The sequence below is a fragment of the Aedes aegypti genome, chromosome 1 (genome assembly GCF_002204515.2).
Source record: "Aedes aegypti strain LVP_AGWG chromosome 1, AaegL5.0 Primary Assembly, whole genome shotgun sequence".
NCBI classification, from domain to species: domain Eukaryota; kingdom Metazoa; phylum Arthropoda; class Insecta; order Diptera; family Culicidae; genus Aedes; species Aedes aegypti.
This window is the reverse complement of record NC_035107.1, coordinates 278,765,097-278,785,567: the sequence shown is the minus strand read 5'-3', so window position 1 is coordinate 278,785,567 and position 20,471 is coordinate 278,765,097. Positions and strand designations below refer to the sequence as shown.

The 20,471-nt window shown below is 36.4% G+C and overlaps 1 protein-coding gene across 3 annotated transcripts in view; it reads right to left on the bottom strand.

Moving 5' to 3' along the window:
* The window catches only part of LOC5573431 (facilitated trehalose transporter Tret1), a 77,172-nt gene that overhangs the window by 45,147 nt on the left and 11,554 nt on the right, over positions 1-20,471 (bottom strand). Inside the window, exon 1 of one of the 3 annotated variants that reach the window (XM_021837922.1) lies at positions 8,339-8,620. The exons of 1 other annotated variant lie outside the window; for it this stretch is intronic. The gene's annotated coding sequence lies outside the window, so the exon portion shown is untranslated. Of the gene's footprint in view, positions 1-7,984; positions 8,005-8,338; positions 8,621-20,471 lie in introns of those variants that run through there. One more of the 3 variants, XM_021837924.1, reaches the window with a different exon arrangement.

Here is a 20,471-nt window from a genome sequence, read left to right as displayed (position 1 = left end):
CAGATCTTAATTTATACTTCTTATTATTTGTTCAATATTGAATCTATTTATTGAAAGCTCTTTCAAAAAATTTTATGTAGATCTCTGTAGAATATGTGGATTTTTGAGCATAAGTGCAAATAGTCATTTTGATGAGTTAAAAATTTCATAGAAATAAGCTCTTTAGAACATCTAATCCTTTTCCGCGAAAGTTTTGTTATATAATATTTTGTAAATTATTCATAACCTGGGAGGGAGGCACAGATACTACACACAAAATTTGAAACATTTTTTTTCCATGCTGCAAGATAACTCCAGTTTGCCAACGACAATCAAGGCAGGCTTGGGGAAAATCGCTAGTTTTCATTTTTTGTGTACCTTCGATCTTTCTGGACAAACATTGAAAAAGGGCCAGCGTTTTCTATGCGTTTAATTTCCTATTGAAAACAGTAACAAGAGCCTCATTCCAATACGTTATATTCAATTAGAATAAACGGTGCTCTCGTGACGTTACTTTTGAATGTGCATGAATTGATTCTAATTCGATTTTTGCTACTTTTGATGAAATGCAAAAATATGCATCGGCTAATTACGCGCTTTTTTCATGTTTGTCCATTGTTTAAGATCCGGGCTCACAGTGACAGTTCGTGACAGCAAAATCTCGGCATTGGTTTCTCCCTCCGAGTTCATAACTAGTGGTCCCGGCAAACTTCGTCTTGCCATCAAGTAGGCTGTTGAAGAACGCTATTGATCGTCCTATACAAAATGTCAATTCCGTTCATGCTCGTTTTTCTGTCTTTCCCGATGAAAATCCTGGGAGTTTTATATACACAAACACGTCGGAACCTTTGACGAACAAAACGGAGATAGGATTATTTAAATCCGTTTACCCGTTCGAAAGCCAGTTCGTGACATACAAACACCATTCCATTTTTATTTATATAGAAGATAGATAGATTGTTTAATTCCTCATATTCCTTACAGTAATTTTCGAATCTTTACAAATTGTGTCCCGTATCAAAGTCAAACATGTCTGGTCACTTTAGTTTAAGTCCAAGATACATTTTTTTATTTTGAGGTTATGCTACACCAAAGACGAAATAAAGACCTCCATGTTCCTTGCAGTTGCCTGCAATGGCGCGTCCACGTTCTAAACCAGGGTAGGACAAACGTTAATGAAAATGTTGGAATCAAAAACAAACCAAAAAGAGCGAACAAGAATCAAGATAACAAATCGAAACCTAATAAGACCCAGAAGAAATGAGTTTAATTCTTTATAGGTACCATCAGAGCAATTTTTTTTTTTTAATTTCTTTATTAGTATCATTCCAAACATTACATTCATTTCTTATATCTAGGTGTTCTGTGTTATTTGACAACACTATCATCCTAATTTGGTAAAACAAATCAAAGATTTAATTAACATTTTGTTAACAACATATAACATTTCATTTGCCGTAGCAGTTCAGTTTTTTTACAGGTGAGTTGATTTCACCTGCTTATAAGAGAAAAAAAAAACGTTATCAGAGCACATATTTATCTATGATCTAAGACTCTTTTTTGAGAGTGCCTCGTGACATTACGACAAGTATTACTGCTCGTATTGTGTATGTGTTTTTCATGATCTTCTCTAGAAAATTCACCAGAAATTATTTCAGGTATCTACAGATATTACTCTGGAGATTTCTAAACAGAAATCCATTTAGTAATTATTTCCCAAGGAATTTCTCCACGGATCCCATTTGGGATACCTCAAGAATTCAAGCTGATGTTTCTCAAGGAAAGAAATACCTCCTTATATTATTTCCGAAACACTCGGAATTCCACCAAAAATTGTTTGAGATTTAAAAAAAAAGTATTTTTCCATAAATTTCCCTGGGACATCTTCCAAGATTCCTGACCAAAAAACCAACTAAAATTCAATCAACAAGTTCGTCATAAACGCCTCCAGAAATGTCTACGGATTTCCTATGATTTTAACTAAAGATTTCTCTGAAGATACCTTCAGCAATGGCTCCAAAGATTTCTTCTAAGATTTCTAACGAAATTTCCACACTAATTCTACGCGGTTTTCTAAAAAAAGTTTAATTTTAGGATTTTTTCCAGGAATATCTGCAGGAAAATGCCAAGCAAATTTATTCGGAAATATAAACTTGTAGGGAATGTCAAAAGAAAATACTTAAGCCACTGATAAAACTTGTGTAAATTTTCAAGTCATTCTTATTGAACAAGGATCTCTGAAAGAGCTCCTGGACTTTTGACGAAGTTTTAGTAGATTTCATAGGTACAATCCTTCAAACTTTCATAGAAAAAAAAACACAATCAATTCCGCAGGATTCTCTAAAGGATTATTTAAAAAAAGATTGGACAGAAGAAATGTGTGCAGAAATGATTGGAGGAACTTTTGAAGATTTTTTGGAAAAACTGCAGGAGTAACACTTGGATGAAATGCTGAAGAAAATACTAGCAAATATAAATTTGTTCGAAGAACCCCTCACGGAATTTAGGATTTCTGGGTGCGAACGTGGATGCATACTTGAAGAAATCCTCATGAACGGAGGAAGTCTTGCAGGGTTTCTTAAAAATAATCTTAAGCTATTTTTTTCTTCAAAAACTCTAAAATTACCCAAGTAACCATGGAGCGATATATCATTGCATCTATAATGCAGCTGCATTGCCGTAAGCCTACCATTAAAGTAGTTTAAAAGTGGAAAAGGGCACTTTTACAGTTAAATTAATGCAAGAAGGACGATGAAGCAATGAAGCAACTTATAAAGTAATATTAATGCACCAATACAATTTACAAAGTGATGTAAGTGCATTGATACATTTGTAATGTAGGGTTAATGCTTTATTGCTTGACAGCTCTTGCAATTTGTTGAATAAAAGCAATGTTGCATCAATGTTGTTGATATGCAGTAGAATAGTGCAATGTTATAATGCTTGTGGTTACTTGGGTAACCTTTGTGCAATTCCTCGGGAAAAAATCTGTAGAAATCTTTGGAAGATCTTCTAGAGTAACAACTGGAGAATTCGATTGAAGGAATAGTGAAAAAATATCTGTTTTGGACAGTTTTGGAAAAAAAAATCGAAATAATACCTGAGGGAATTACTGGAGGTAGTAGCTTCGGAGTCATCATGGATTTCCCTGAGCAAATTCTGGAGAAATTCTTCTAAGCATCCTTTGAAAAATCACTGGAAGTATTTCTGGAAGGATTAGTAGAGAAATCTCTAGAAGAATTTCTGGGAGGATCCTTCTATAAGTATTCTAAATAAAACCACAACGATAATTTCTGAAGCTTTTGATAATTCATGAAGGCTGTTGAATTCGCTAAGTCTCTGGAGCCTGAACAATTTGCATCAGGATTCAATGCAAACATAATAAGGAACAAATAAGAGTATCCTTCATATTTAAACCCTACCCAACCAATTTATCAAACGAATCCGACAAAAATAAACTAAACTGCTTGCCTTTACTAACAGTGGAATTGTTCGAATTTCCTCATCTGTTGGTTCAGAGATGCCAGAGAGGATTTCTCCATTTATTTTTTCTGACGGTTTAGGAGTTTCTTGTAGCCATTCTTACAGTTAGTTTCCCAAGATTATCACTATAGATATTCTCAAACGTGCTACACACGAGCCAGAATGTTTTGTGCGTAGTAGGGTGATCAAAGTATTTTGGACAGAATGTTACTCGTATATAATTTGGCCATTTACGGTAAGATCAAATTAAGGTGGCAAAATTCGCGTAACGCTGTGTCCAAAATACATGAAACACCTTACATGTTCTATCTGTCCTAATTGTCTGAAATTCTATTGCGCATGAGGAACCTAATAGAGCAAAATCTAGAATTAAAAGTGTACTGCGGTCTGCGACTACTACGTCTCTATTCGTCTCTAGCTACACCACTAGATTTTAACATGAATTTATTGGAAGTACACAAAGACAATTCCAATTCCAGGATAGCTTATTGAGCACAAAGAAAACAAGCTAGTCCATTCCTCTGCAGACAGCTACTGACTGATAATTCAACTAGCAACTGCTGTTCCTTTTATTTCATCCAGGTATCTACAATTCATTTCCACTAAGCACAACATAACATACCTCTAAATACTACCACCGACGATTCCCGTATATTCTACCTACGGGTGCGACACTACAATCTCAACACTCCTCCTTAGTGTCGTCATCCGGATTGCTCCTCCTGTCGCCAAACTCCTCGTCCAGGTCCACACAGCTCTTCCAGGTTCTACCATCTCGTCCATCACAAAGGTCGTACAGGTTCTACCTTCCGAAGATCACGAAGCTCCTTCTACTTATCCACCACTAAGTTCAGGTTCTACCTCCTAACGGATCACGAAGCTCGTCGAGGTTCTACCTTCCGAGGATCAAGAAGCTCCTCCTCAACTCGAGCCCTGTACAAGTGGCCCGACTCCGATGCTTGTACATGCTCCGACCAATCAGCAGCTCCTCCTACGGATCCCGTGCGGCGTTACACGGCTTATGCGGCCGATCCTCCTGTAGGACATACTCGCAGATGAACCGTTCCTGGGCCCATAACCTATTGGAAGTACACAAAGACAATTCCAATTCCAGGATAGCTTATTGAGCACAAAGAAAACAAGCTAGTCCATTCCTCTGCAGACAGCTACTGACTGATAATTCAACTAGCAACTGCTGTTCCTTTTATTTCATCCAGGTATCTACAATTCATTTCCACTAAGCACAACATAACATACCTCTAAATACTACCACCGACGATTCCCGTATATTCTACCTACGGGTGCGACACTACAATCTCAACAGAATTTTGGTTATTTTAGTGACTATATTCCACTAACAACAAACCTTTGCTATTTGTAGCTTGAATGGTTTGTCCTTTGCCAATCATAGAGTTCTCCAAGCAAAGTGCCACGAATACGGAGTTCGTTTGACATCTTTTGAGCAAACAGTCAACGTCAGTCAAACAAGGAAGTTAATGCTCGTCAGCAATGGATAATTAAAATAACCAAAACGGTCGCTATGAAAAGCATAGAAAGCACCACCGTACTCTTGTTTGTGTGTTTGACAGAACAGCAATGCTGTCACAATGCTAAATTGCGTGGGCGTTTTATAAAATGTGCATCAAAACAGTTTTCAAATAATAATTAAATATTAGTCTGCTACAAAATTAATAAGCGTTTACAATAGAATGTAGCATTTTGGCTGAATCGTGCAAATTTCGCCCATTTCGGCAAAGGTAGACCATGCGAATCTGTGTGTTAATCAGGGTGGCCTAGTGTCAAAGATACCAATTATCGCCTTTGTACAGAATATACGCAGCGAATGTCATAACAGGAGCTCCAACCAATGAAATCCAGATTTGCATTTAGCAAACTTTCTATCTTTAGTTTGATCGTTGTTTTGGTTCTTCAAAACAAATTTTCAGTCTATGAAAGTCAATTGGATGACTGTACCGTACAAGGAATTGAACCCAAGCCAGAAATTTCCAACATGACCGCAGATGTTACATCAGGGCTAAGAAATTATCATATGTCTTCATTGGAATAAGAAAAGCGTGTGGTCGATTAAGCAATCGTTATCCCTTAAATTTGGAGCAAAACAAGGCCACCATTGTCCGCGACATTGATAATGATGGAAGAAGTGTCATGCTGTGTACAGATATGAGCTTTATAAATAGCAGAAGCTTTTCGATGACAGCAGATCGAAATTGTTTGCAAACGAAAAAAGCAAAGTGAGATGGCTCGTGCTCTTATCTCGTGGAATTTGAATTGATTTCACTGACCGACTTGTTTGAAACACAATGAAAAGTCAGCGCCCAATATTTGAAATCGGACTTTGAAAAATTTTCAGGTTTCGAATGACCGACACTTATTCGCAAGATTTGAATTTGGTAGAGTAGTGGGTATTTCAAAAGAAATAGCAGTAGCTAGGCAGGGATTGAAAAAATAAAATTTAGTGAATCTACTTAGACTTGCGCTGCATTGCCGATCATGGACCGCTACAGATGGGATGGTTTTCTTCGTTTGCTACGATCGAGCTTCTAAATCAAATGAGAACGAGTTCTGCAATGCCTGGTCCGACTCAGAAAGACCAACAGTCCAGTCTTGCTGAATAGCTGCGCGTTTATCGCTGCAAAACTACATCTATAATGGTCTTGAAAATTCAAGGCCTGGACGAACTCTAAGGTCAACTGATATGTAATGGACAAGTAGCACTCAATTTACCTTGCACTACCGCACCAAATCAAGGCTTCAATTGATAGCAGTCCCATTAGGCCGACAACGCTCGTACATGTTTGCAAAATGTTTACGCAGTAGGCGGGTTGGGTACCTTCATCTAATATAAGCTTGATACACGCGGCATCTTCATCGTTGCATTACAACTGTCTTATATGCACGGCAGTTGTAGCCACTTGAAGCGAAATGGCTTTCGCAGTTTCAAGTGGAGGGTGTTTGCTTATAAGCTGAGGCGGATAACGTTTAGAACATCTTCTTCTTTCTAGCGTTACGTCCCAACTGGGACTGGCCAGTTTCTTAGCTTAATGTTTTAATGAAAAGTTCAACGGTTAATAACTGGAGAGCTTCCTTTTCCTTTTGTCCATTTTTGCATTTCTCGCGTTGACTATCATACAGGCGTATCTGCAGTGAACGATTTATCTTCGTCGGTTATCTCTTATGATTAGTATACGAAGTTCAATCGATTTTGCTTACATTTCACGATGCAACATTATGAAGGATAATGAGTACTTTCTACTGAATCTAAAATAGCAGTCGAAAACAGTAGCCCAGCTAAGTAATTGGCTAAAGAGAAAATCGATGAAGAATAATCGTTCAGTTACGCCTTTATGATACTAAAAGCGAGATTTTTTTAGAAATGAAACAATGAACTATGCTAATATCAATTTGCGTTAATAAGAAAAAAAAATGCGTTGATTGCGTTAAAACATGCGTCAATAACTGGTCAGAGTAAAGTACGCATTGACCTTTTTTCATACAAAATTGTCATGTAGGGAGGCTTGGATCTTCGCTTCTAGTGCTCTGACCAATATGAAATATTCACTGTAGTTAGAAAATCACATGAAATTTGAATGGCTGAAAATTCACAGTTCTTCATTAACAAACTTTTAAGTTTTTTTTTGTATTTATTTATGAGGCTTTAAACTTGATTAGCCAGTTCATTCGCCTCAAGCTTTTAAGTTATCAAAAATCCTCAAAATTGACAAGAGTGACAACGTTTTGGAAAAGACATATTTTTTTTAGAGAAAAATATTTAGAGCAATATGTTTTCCTGCAAAATTGATCAGTTTGCTAAGACAAACAAGTTTGTAGCATATAATCTTTTAAGAAAACTGAATGTAAATATTTATATTATGCCATTTTCTGAAAAATGGAAGATTTATAGTAACTCAAAAGTATTATGAACTTTCTGCTTAGTGAAATTCAAATATTTCTGGGCCGAATTTACAACTTCAGTACAATCAGAGCACCAGGGAACGAGATCCATGCCTAAGAACATGGTCATTTTGTAGGAACAAAAAGCCAATGCGTACTATATTGTGTCCTGTACTGTATTTCATGAGCGTTCACAAAGTTGAGCAGAAATCTGAGCATGTTTAATATGGATATGAAAGCCATTAAATTTGTTCACAGCGGCACAACTTTTTTGAATATTGCATACAAAGCCTTCTATGTTATCAAACACCTCCAATTTATTGACAGCGGCACTACACCAGAATTCAGCCTACCTTCTCCCCCGAAAACAACATCGTCAGCTCGTTAAAAAAAGGTTACACATTACAATTGTGTCCCCCGAGAGGTGACAAAATTGAAACACTACACTTCGAATACCCAATTTGGCTGACGCTAGGCCGGTACAGAGGTAATTGCGTCTCACATTCAATAGCCATTTGATTTCCCACAGGAGGAGCTGGAACTGGAGCTGGAGCTCATTGAACGGTTACGGTTCCTCTCTCGCCCTTGAATTTACATGTGAAATATTTACCCTATCACTTGACACGCGGAAAAGGCAGACGAAGGCCTATCGCTTACATCGGCACTAAATTTGACCTCCCACGTTCGTCCGGACGACGATTACTGTTACTGTTCCAGCTTTACACTTTCACGCTCGAGGAATTTGGACAAGTGATTGTCGGATTGTCGAACAACTCGCGACGCGATTGTTGAACACAGTTTAATTTTTTTTTCGGCAATATCGAAGCACAAAACACGATCGTTGTTTACGTCGTTGAGTCGTCACACTGGAGTGATTTTGACTCTATCGCTTCTTATAAGTCACTTAGGTAATTCGGGAATTTTTCATATGTGCCGATTCGAGCCGTGAGCTAGCTGGTCTTACCTTAGACTCCAAATATAATTGACTTAGGTGGAAGGATTCCACGTCCTAGCTGCCCTTGGAGTCACGTAACAGATCACCTAGCTCTAAATTCGGATTGAAGCTTCAAGGACCTAATAGTAGGCCGTGTCCTCGATACCAATGTTCACTCTACTTCTCCTCACTATTTCTTTCCTTGATTGGTGCACTCTTGGGGGAAAACCCTATGTTCAACTCCCAGGATCCCAAACCTTTTCGCTTGAAAGTCAACCGTCGACTGAATTCGACTCGGTTCCGAAGACGACAACGAGCGCGCCTCCAACCAACAGCGAATCGAACTGTAACGATATTCGTCGATTAGTGCGCGCTACCATCGCTCAATATGTGCCAGCCAGATAGTAGTATGTAGCCAGGCCATGCTTCCTCGTGTCGGATCGAAAGTATACACGCACCGATGGAGGAGCAAAATCGTTTGTAAACACCAATACCCCCGAAAGCATGCCGCTACGAAATCAGGGAAAGTGCGAGGGGAGCAACTCTGTTCCTCCAGATGGTAAACATTATAGTATTAGAAGACAGAACACTCAGTTTTTTTCGAGCATTCTATATTCCATCGACGAGATAAGGTTGCAACCGCCACGACAAATCCGACAACGATTTTGGTAAATTTTCCAGAGAGAGAATAATTTGGAAACGAACCCAACTTCGAAGTAAGAGATTGAGACGAGAGAGAATGCGTTGGTACTGAGCCGCATGCTTCCTTCGATAGCGATATAACATTTTTGATATTGTTTGGCTCTCTATCGACAATAGGAGATGAACGGTGTCCAATTCACGTGGGAGTCTTACTGTTAGCCAGTGGCGCGAGAATTAGGTAGGACAAGTAGGACATGTCCTACTCACAAAAATTGCTCGGTACGACAACCAAAGGTTGGACCTACCAGAACCTAACCATGTTTCAACAAGAACACAAAACAAAAAAAATGAATAAATAATTATAACTATAAATTATAAACAAACAATTATAATTGAACCATTGATAATTTGTTCTATATACTTCTACGTTAAAATCCTCCATAAACATGGATAAGACTCTTCATGATCTTACTATGCACCAACTTCTTTCTTTCAAACGTGGCATAGTTCTTTAAAAATAAGTTTGAAGTTTAAGTTTAAATTATAAGTTTAAGTTTGAAGAAAAATTGATGATTCGGAATTAGTGAAAAGCTCGAGAAAATAACTGTAGAAGGACACTGCTAAAATTGTTAGAAACATCAATAGCTTCTGAAAGAATATCTAGATTATTGTTCTGCAAAGTGCTCCACAGGCGATTGTTAAGATATATTAGTGAATAATTTGTATTTGAAATCGGATGTCGGTATGTTTGCTTTGACTTGTTCGTAAATTGGTTTGATTTTATTGTTTGATCAGCGCTATTCCATGTATTTTTTATCATCGTTTAGGTAACCCAGCCTGTTGATGAGCTCTAATAAATTTAAACATAAATTTCAATTACCAGCCATGTAGATGTTCTTGGATAAATTCCAGTAAGCATCATGGAAGTATTTCTTGGAAATTATTCAAATTTTCCGCAAAGAACTATCAGGAGATTCCTTAAGAATCGTTGATAGAATGGATGGATTAATCCAAGACCGGGCACATCGCGAAGGGCGTCAGCTTTCAAGGGGCGCCGAATTGCACGACGCAACTGACAAAATTTCTGGACATACAGTACTGGACAGAAAAAAGTACGCATTGGCCGTTTTCCCATAAAAAATGGTCAAGTTTGGAGATTTGAATCTCAGGTTTTAGTGTTCCGATTGATCTGAAATTTTCACCACAGCCTAGATATAACATAGATTTTACTCAATTAATATCACTGCATTTGAAACACAATCTTTTAAATTATTGAAAATCTCTCAATTTGTAAAAAAATTCAAAATTTAGTTTTGAAAATATTTTGAAAACAATCAGTTTTACCGAAAAATGATGTTCTGCAAATTTGTGTGTCTTATCATATTGTACATTTTTGCAGAAGGACATATTGCTCTAAATATTTTCATATAAAAATTATTTTTACTTTAAAATTTTGTAATTTTTATCAAAATTTGAGATTTGCGATAACTTAAAAGTTCGTTAATGAAAAACTATGAATTTCTAGCCTAGCAAATTTGAGGTTACTTTCAAGTTGCGGTGAAAATTTCAGGACAACCGGACAACTAAAAACCGAGATATAAGACTCCAAACTTGATCATTTTGTATGGAAAAACGGCCAATGCGTACTTTATTCTGTCCAGTACTGTACATATTTAGAAGAGGTGCCTCTAAAGTCACAGTTTCCAAAAAAAATCGTACACTAAAAAATAATAAATTGATTTCTCAATCGACTTTAACAAATTATTGAAAGCATTTCAAAAGATATTGAATGATTCCTGAGTGTAATTTCCGGACTAAAATTTACTTGGGAAATGACTACAAACGACTCTCCAAACAATTGTGTAGATTCTACTTATTTAGAGCAAGACGGGGCAAAATTTCATGCTTAGTGGAATAATCAATGTTTCCAGAAAAACTATAAAAGTTGAAAAGAAATAAATTTCACACATACAACTTTCAACATATTGGCTACAATATTGCTAAACAAGCTTATGTCAAAAAGTTTACCCATTTTTAGTTGTAGCAGTTTTAAAATTGATTTTCTTAAGCTTCCTAATGCATTAAGAAAAAGTTACACATTATGCATTAAGGGTCAAAAATGACCCATGACTTAAAAACGCTCTCAAAAATTCAGTTTTGAATCGATTTTCGTTCTTTTAGCTCTATATGAAAGATATGGAACTCTAGAATGGAACCCTGGAAATTGTTTGTCAGTATGGCCATTCTGGGCACAAGGGAACCCGGAACCTGTTTCAGAAGGAACTGGCGTATATCATAATCAGCAGTTCAAACACATGTATATAACGACGCACAGTGGCGGTCCTTCATACAAAGGTCGGACAAAACCTCAAATACGTCTCAAAATGCTTGATAATGGTAATCTAATAATTATCTTGCATACCTGATATCATCCCGTTGGAAATAACAGTCAAATTGAAAATTCGATTTTCTTGTGAAATTGGTCCAAATAAAGTTTTTTCATCTAATCGTATAAAAAGGCTATTACTACATTTTTTTTTTGTTGTAAGGACTGTTCATTTTATAAAGTGGACACTTTGTTTTTGCTATATCTTTTTTATTTATTGATAAAATCGTAATCGGTTTTCTGTGCATCGTTCAACAATTATTCTACAATACTATTAAAATATAAGATCATAGAAAATGCTTTTGGTTGAAGAGCCAAATAATTTTTCCAAAAACTCCTAAGAAAAGCAGTTCGTCAAAGTTTAACATTATTTTTCGCAAAAAAAAAATCCTAATTTTTATGAACATACAGTCACCCCACAGTTATGGATCAGCCAAGGGTTATTTTTTAGGATAAAATATGACTACAAATCATGGTGACCTTGTACAAAACAAAATTACCCGCATGGTAGTGCAGAATATATGTAGTTGTTTTTAGGAATACACATAAAAAATCGCGGTTATTTACGAAAAAGTGTCGGTTTCGATAGAAATTTCAAACGTTGTCCATCCCACAGATGTGGATCAGTGAAAGAGGAGGGTCCTTATTATGAATCAAATCGACTCATATTATGGATCAGAACACTATAAAAGCAATTTATCTGTGAAGTAAACGAATGGTGTGTTAGTGAAAGTATACGTTTAGGCGTTTCTTTCGGAATCGTCTTATCGTTGATTCATAACTGTGGTACGGGTTTCAATGCCCCACAGTTATGAATCAACGATTGTATGAATACGGATAACATATTATTTCATACGGACGAATACAACATGCTAGGAGATGTTATGATTGATTGCAATGCTGTACAGATTTATGGTTCACGTAGATAAAATGTATTCTGCGTTATAGTAACTCTATTTGATGAGATATTCTCCGTTTAAACCAACTTTGATCCATATCTGTGTGCTATCCATAACTGTGGGGTGACTGTATTGTATGTTTGTATCCTTTACTGTTCTACAAAAGGTATAGCTTTAGAAAAAATCAACTATATTCCACCATTCTCTGACATTAGGTAACTTTAGTGATGCACCCATTTATGGCCAAATTTGCTGATACACCATCCTTTCACTCCCAGCAAAAGAGGAAAGTAAAAAGCGTGTTCAAAACTGGTCTGGTTTACTAAATAAACTATATTTGGACAAACGAGAGCCAAATCGTGCGTTTAAACCACAGTCCTAAGCACAAATTTTACTGTTTATGGTAGTTTTACTAAAAAGTCTCATACTTTTAAAATCGTGTACGCATATTTATCGATCTGCAGCAAATTGTAAATGGTTTTCTCCGAAAATTTCAATTGGTTATCTCAGAATAACATATTACAAAAATAATAGGTGCAAAATGAAGTCGATTTTATTACAGCAGTGTTGCCAATTTTGATGATTGTCAATGTACTTTGAAAGGTCTTCTAAGAATAAAGCAATTGTGTATCTATTGTGCTTTAAATGTCACCTGGGGACTTAATAAGTAACTCTATGAAAGCGTAAGTCATTTTTCATATTAATACTATATTAGGACTTCCGTCAGGACGTACTTTTAATCAAAAAATTCTACTCATACCGATCCCCTTCAATTTTAAAATGGTTTTCTCTAAAAATATAGGGAGAAAATGATGTTATTATATCTGTAAAATTGTTGTTCCAAAAATAACTTGATTTTTTCCATCAGGCTCCTAGTTGATGATACTTTCGAAGAACAAGCCCTTTTTGAAAATAAAAAATATAAATTGTCGAATTTTTTAGCCAATTTCTAACAATCATTGATTTTGATAACCTCCAAAAACCGACCGTTCTAATCGTTGTTCCATATTCGTGTGAAATTTAATTAATTTTGGAGAATTTTTATTATCACAACATTGTACAATACTAGTCAAACGATGTGCAGAAAACCGATTGAAATTTCATTGATAAATTAAAAAGATACAGCATGCACAAGGTGTTCACTTTATAAAATTAACAGTCCCTAATACAGAAATTTGTGGATAAACCCAAACTAGAGATACAAATTTAACTTCCTTTTAGTAATTCCACTAAAGTTTCAAACGAATTGTGACAAATAATATAGATTTGAATGATGAAATCGATAAATTATAATATAAAATGAAAATGGAATTTTCACCTCTAGGGGCAAAGAGGGGCAAGAAAAACTATTGCACGTTTGAAAGTATGGACGATTAGCTGCTTCATAGTGAGTGACTCATTTTTCCGAAACACTTCACATAAAACGTACGAAGTTTTGAAAATTTAACAAAATTTTGGAGGAAGATTGTTTGAAACTATTTTTGCTACAAATAACAACTTGATATATAATATAATATATAGCCAAAAATAAGGCTTATAACTACGCTTTCAAATGGAACCTATTGAGCCTCAATCGGTTATGATTTCGTTGAGATGCAGCTGTTTGAAGTTTGCTAGGTGAATCATAGTTGATGAATTTCGAGCAGTCCAACTTAGCTGACTTTCCCACACTAACGATGCTGCCAAAAATCGAAAACAGAACAGATCAATCTTAAATTTTGAGAAATTGTCGCTTAATAGTTTAGAAGTCTATAAAAAATATTGACGAGTGATTTTGAGAACATGAATTTTTGAGGTTTTGTTCGGCCATGCGCCACTGTGCGACGATTCAAATTTAATGGTTTTTCATTCCGATTTACAAGAGCATCAAGAGGACCAACATTTAGAATTGGCCGGTATTTCAGAGTATTCCGGAACCGGTTCCGCTAGGGTGTGATGTGGACATTTTCAGACCATCATATAGTACCATCATGTGACGGCTCAAAATACATGATTTTTCATCCAGATGTAAATGGATGCCATATACCTGACGTTACGCACCTAGTGGAACAGAGCCTGCGTCTCAGCATTTATTAACGGAGAGGTTTTTCATATTGCATTCCTGGGAAGTCGAAAAAAAATCCAACCCGAAAGGATCCTCGACCGGTGGGAATCGAACCCATGCCCATTAGTTTTATCTTACTGAAAAGCTGCGGCTATATTGGTCTCTTAAACATAAAGTTCTCATACTTGAATTTTATTTCCGTTATTACCAAATAAGTAAAAAAATGTAATATAAGGAATCGAAATCATTCGACATAATTCATGTTTTGGATAAGCACATCTTTTAGGAAAACCTTCAGATATTCCTTCAAGAATCACTCTCTTAATATATCCTGAGGTTCTTCCAGAGAATTCTCCAGGAATTATTTCGAAAATTCTTTCAGAAATAATCTCTACCGTAATTCTTACAGCAATTTCTTCACTAGGGCTTTTGCCAAAGATTCCTCCAGGAAGAACTATTGTTTTCCATGATACATTTTAGACCAGTATTGATAAGGCTCCATGAATATCTTAGCAATTCCTTCTGGATTTTCTCCAGGGAATCGATAAGCAATTCATCCTAGGATTCCTGCAAACAATATTTACAGGCATTTAATTTGGTTATCGGTCTATTTTACTCGAAGTAAGAGGGAGCATGGAGAAGAAAGCAATGAATACCAGATGGATAGGTACCGTAAAGGGAACGGCGAGAGAAATTGAATTAGATGTTGAAGACGGCATGCCATATGGTACAGTATTCCATGAAACGTCCTTCTTTCTGGCTAACGTCGCCTATGGGAATGGCTTGGCGTGTTGTTCGAATAATACTACCAAGACATTTTAAATTCCAAGGATTTTTTCATAAATTCCTATGGATAATTCTTCTAGGAATCACTTGATTTACTTCTGCAAGAATTACTTCAGACATTTTTCTAGGAATTCAACCGGGGATTCAAGGGATTACTTTATTTTTTTCTAGAATTACAACGCATTTATCCGCATCGACCAAGGAGTGCGGGTTCGATTCTCGCTTTGGTTAGGAAAACTTTTCGTCAGGAACGTGTTTCGCTTGTGAAATTGGGCGTTGCATGCTAGTCCGTGGTCTGGTGTGGTGCTTCTTTCAAAGGACAAAAGGTCCACTTGAAGCACGTGCAGGTGTTTTTTAAGGTTTCTCCAGGGATTGCTCTAGGAATCTTTTCAGGAGCTCATCTAGGATTTTTCTTTCAAACATCTTCTTGAGAAAAAAAGTTCCTAGAGGAATCTTTAAAAAAATCGCAGATGAAATTCAGGATGAATTATTATTCATTTTGATGAAATCTCTGGAGGAATGCATGGGTAAATCTGTGTAGGAATTTATAGAGGATTCTCGAAGAATTGCCCGGAGGAGTTTTTGGAGGCCCAGAACGAGTCTCTGAAGAAACTTGAAGGGGAATTCTTGGAAGATTACCTAATAAAATCCTTAGAAGAATTCATGTAGCGATTTCCTGGATGCATGCCTGAGGGAATTCCTAAAGTAAACTTTTGAGGAATCCCTATAGGAATTCAAGAAGTTAGTTATTGTAGAATCCCTAGATGAATTTCTCCAGGAGAATTTCGGGAGCGATCCCGAAGGAAATATCAGGAATAATTTGTAGAAGAATCTCGAGAAGACTACCAGATAATTTTCTGGAGAAACAAATGGAGAAATATCTGGAGTAATGCTTCAAGAAATCTTTGTTTTTTTAACTTGGAGGAAGCCTTAAAGACATCAGTGCATAAATCCTTGTAGAAATATTCCTGGAGGAATGCGAAGAAGAGTTCCCGACCAAATAGAAGAAACAAGATTATAACAGTTTTGCTCTTATATGATTTTATTATAAGACCAGTTGTTATAAAACATATACCGGTAAATATATACTCGGCTAAGGAAGGTCCTTTTGTAAATTTTACACCGCCTTATAGCCGAAAATTAAAACTAGAAAAGAAAACTTTCAGTTTATAACTGTAAAGTGCTCATTGAACACTAATCTGAGAAACAGGCTCTGTCCAAGTGAGGACGTAATGTTAAGAAAAAGAAGAAGAAAGTACGTCAAATTTCGGTATCCCGAGACTATCCGGAATAACTCCAAAATAAGTTTCATTGTGTTATTTAGCATGTGTAAAGTATGTTGGCTGCATGAACGTTTACAAAAAGTGTAGGTATCGAAATTCTCTAATTGTGCCCCACATTACACATTAATACCGGTCCACTTTTAAACGTCACGCAATCCCTTGGTATCACCCACGCAAAGGTCACTGTACAGTTCGGAGTCCGTTAAGTTTTCCCCTCCTGAAAATCGGAAATTTCATCGACCATGCGCCTGTGCGAGCAACATCCGACCTCCGAACCGGCGAACGACCAGACCATCCGTCTTCGTGGTAGGTGCTATGGTGGTTGGCATGGCTACCTCTGCTCCACTACTACAGCGATAGACGCGAGCCGTCGTCGCCTCCTTGCGCGGTTCTCCACAACTCCTTTCACTTTCCGTTTTGATCCCGACTTCGCCGCCCGGTCTTAGCAGGCACGTCGTCGTCGAGCACCTTCAAGCCAGGACGAATGACCTTGCATGTGCAACGGTAATGGGACAGCGTGCGTTCGCTAATTGGGCATTATAATAGTCGAGGTTGAATTATGGATATTGTTAACTTGAAACATGTCAACGACCTGATAGCTGTTTCTTGCAGTTCGTTGCTTTCATTGGATTATCAGAGCCACCCTGTAAGCTCTTCCCCGTTTTCTCGGAACGGAAAAGTTATCGAAATTTCTTGATATGAAGAGGCGCAATAATGATGACGATTAAAAATAATTAACGAAATGTGACAAACCCGGACGGAAAAATGTTCGCTCGGCGTTTTGAAGAACAACGGCATGAAATTATTGTTGCGTTGAAAGATCGAATCATTCACTCGAGTGGACAGGGATAATTCCTCGAGGAATGCAGAATGGTTGTACGAATTTGAATTATGAGTTGCGACGAAAAACCATACAGGAACAAAGTTTTTGTGTTCTTAGTAGGTACAGGTCGGACTCGATTATCCGGATTATCGATTTTGTTTCACTCCGGATAATCGAATCACTAAGAAAAAAATTGAAATCTTCGATAAAAGAACTTAAATATTATCTTCATTTGTTTTTTTTTTATTTATATGATGCGGTGATGTAGCCAGAAATTATTTCTAGGGACAGTGGGGGTCTTTACAAGAAAAAAAAATGTTGACCAGCATGCACAAAAAACAACTTTTTCAAACCCCCCCTTTTCTTAAATACGTTCAAAGCTGCAAAACCATTCATATTGTACATTGCAATACCAAACTATCTCAGATTTATGCATAAAAATTGAAAAACAAGAACATAAAAAAACAAATTTCGGATAATCAAGTCTAAAATTTCGGATAATCGAATCCCGGATAATCGAGTCCCCGGATAATCGAGTCTCCGGATAATCGAGTCCGACCTATATCATATAGGCGTAAGTATATCGTCGTTTATGCAGCTAGATGACTAGAGACGGCGTCTGTGTCTTTTTTTTTTAATTTTAGAAAAAAAAAATTAGACAAAGAGAGCAAACCGCAAGATGTCATTTTCAAATTCTGCCTTAACAAATTAATTAACCTTAGTAAGGTCCTTGGGCCTTTTTCGACCCATTTCAAAATTCAAATCAATGTAACTTTTGTTAATATAACCTAGCAATTTGAAATTTTCTGACAATTTTTTTTTCGTGGGAAAATTTGTTTTTGCGGAAACAAAAGTTTTATATGACGCCTAGAAGAGCTTCCATAAAAAAAGTCACAAATTGTGACTTAGGGTCGTTTTTGACCCGAAAATTCAAACAAAAAAATCACTGTGTTATTCGATTTTAGTTCTGTTGAGCTTAAATGAAAGGTACACATGTCTAGTTTCAGAAACCCACCCGGAGGTCACTGTGGCCACCGGGAACCTGCTACATCTGAAAATAGTCCCTATAGAGACCCTAACTTTGACCACCTGTAGTTACGAAACTAGTAATCTAAACCGTCCTCATACTGTTGAATATTTTGATGGATATTTTTTTCTGTAATAAGGAACCAATTACCGGCGCACATCCCCTGAAAAATTCGGTCCAGTATGGTCCATGCGAAATCGGTTCCTGGAGCCCCGGAAGGTGGCCAATCTGGACAATTCGATGAAATTACTCGGATTTATGCCCCAAAACCAAATGAATTGTGCCCAATTCTTTACGATTTTTTATGTTTGGATGTATTTTTCCAAAAGGATGAACGGATGGTTATTCTGGTCCTTTTGGAGCACCGGAATGGCCACCGGGAAACCCGCAATATGGGACCACAATGTTTTAGCACCAAAAGTAGGCATGTAACGGCTTTCTAAAGGTTTTGCACAAAATTATCAGAGAATTCTCCCATGGACATGACTCTTATGGGATTCTTACATGATTTCCAAAATATTTCCAGATTCTCTCGGGAATACTAATAATTGTTCACATAACTCTCACCGGATTTTCTAAACTCACACCATATCCTCTAAAAATTCCACAGAATATTCACAAAAAAGCCAACTTTTCCGTAAAATTCCCCTTTTTTAAATTATTTGCACTCTACACACATAGATTTTTTTCCCGAGCTCGGCTGTGCGAATCTCGGTTTCCCGATTTTAACCGAGACTCAGCTAACAAATTGTCTGGTTGCTTAGCAACGAAGCACGATTTACTGATACTCGGCTTTTATTTGCTGAGATCCCAGGAAATTTGTTTGCCAACTACTCGGCTGTGCGGATCTCGGTTAAAATTAGCCGAGACTCGGCATTCTGAATTAAGTGTGTATTTCCACAGTATACACTGGACCGAATCGACAATTTAGCCGGAAAAAAGTGTTATCTCTGTTCTCGTCGAATTTAGACGTTCGATGTCTTCAGAGAAGTTATTCGTAATTGAGTTTTGCATCTTTTAAGGAAAAAGTTAAATAGGGTGGCCCATATTTAAGCTAAAATTTTGACTCAAACTTTTTTGTTTGATGAAATTTGTGGCTGCGCTCTTCTGCAAACTTTTAGAAAATATTATTTTGAACAACTTTGTCGAAGACACTTTTGATCTAACTCTTCATTTGAGCTAAGTTAATTGATTTTGAAAGTATTATCTTAGGGTGGACCCAAAAAATCAGTTATTTTGATCTAACTTTTTTGTTTTCAGTTTTACGTGAATGTGGTCTTTAGAAGAGTTGTAGAGGAAGTAAAGATACACGTTTTTGCTGAACACCGCAAGTTTGTAATTCTTGTGATTTTGAAGTTATAAGCAAATTTAAGTGAAAAAATATGAAATCTTAAGATGCCCATAACTCATGGAGTTGGTTCGATAATTTTTTTCTTTAAGTGGCATTCGAAAGGCCATACAATAGGCAACTTTTGCTGCAAAAACTGCGAGAACGTATTTTTTGTAAATTGAGAAAATTCACTTCAAAAATATACTTAAAAAACTCGAAATTCGCTTGTAACTCACAAGATTTTAAAGTTAACGGCGTGCTATCTTCAGCAAAGTTGTAGAATTTAACTAGATCTATAACTTTTCCATACACCAATTTTAAGAGAAATGTGAAACAAAAATATTAGAACTTATAATACATGTTACTATTAGTTAATACAAAATTATTCAAGTAGTAGCAATATAATTGTACTTTTATTCTATCAATAATATTCCAAACCTGCACACTTTTTGATAACCTTGGCTTCTTCAATAATGTTAGATTATTCCACCATTTCCACAGTTCTGTATCCCAGGACACTATTGTATGTATTCAGTCACAATAATAGCAGTCACAATGACGAAACAGTTAAAGTTTCTTATAATTCATTGGCATCATTTAACATTTTGAATTATACGTGAATTATACCACTGAGTACTGATAAAATAATAATAAAATCATAATACCACACAAAGTTTACAACAGCAAGTATATGAAAGCGACTGCTGATTTACTAACTTAATGTTTTATAGTAATAAATATAAGGTGACCTACTTCTGAATCGTATCATCATTTCTTCATATTTTGTTGCACATTTCTCCTAAAATTGGTAAATGGGAAAGTTGTAGATCGAATGAATTTCTTCAACTTTGCTGAAGATAGCACGCCGTTAACTTTAAAATCTTGTGAGTTACAAGCGAATTTCGAGTTTTTTAAGTGTATCTTTGAAGTGAATTTTCTCAAT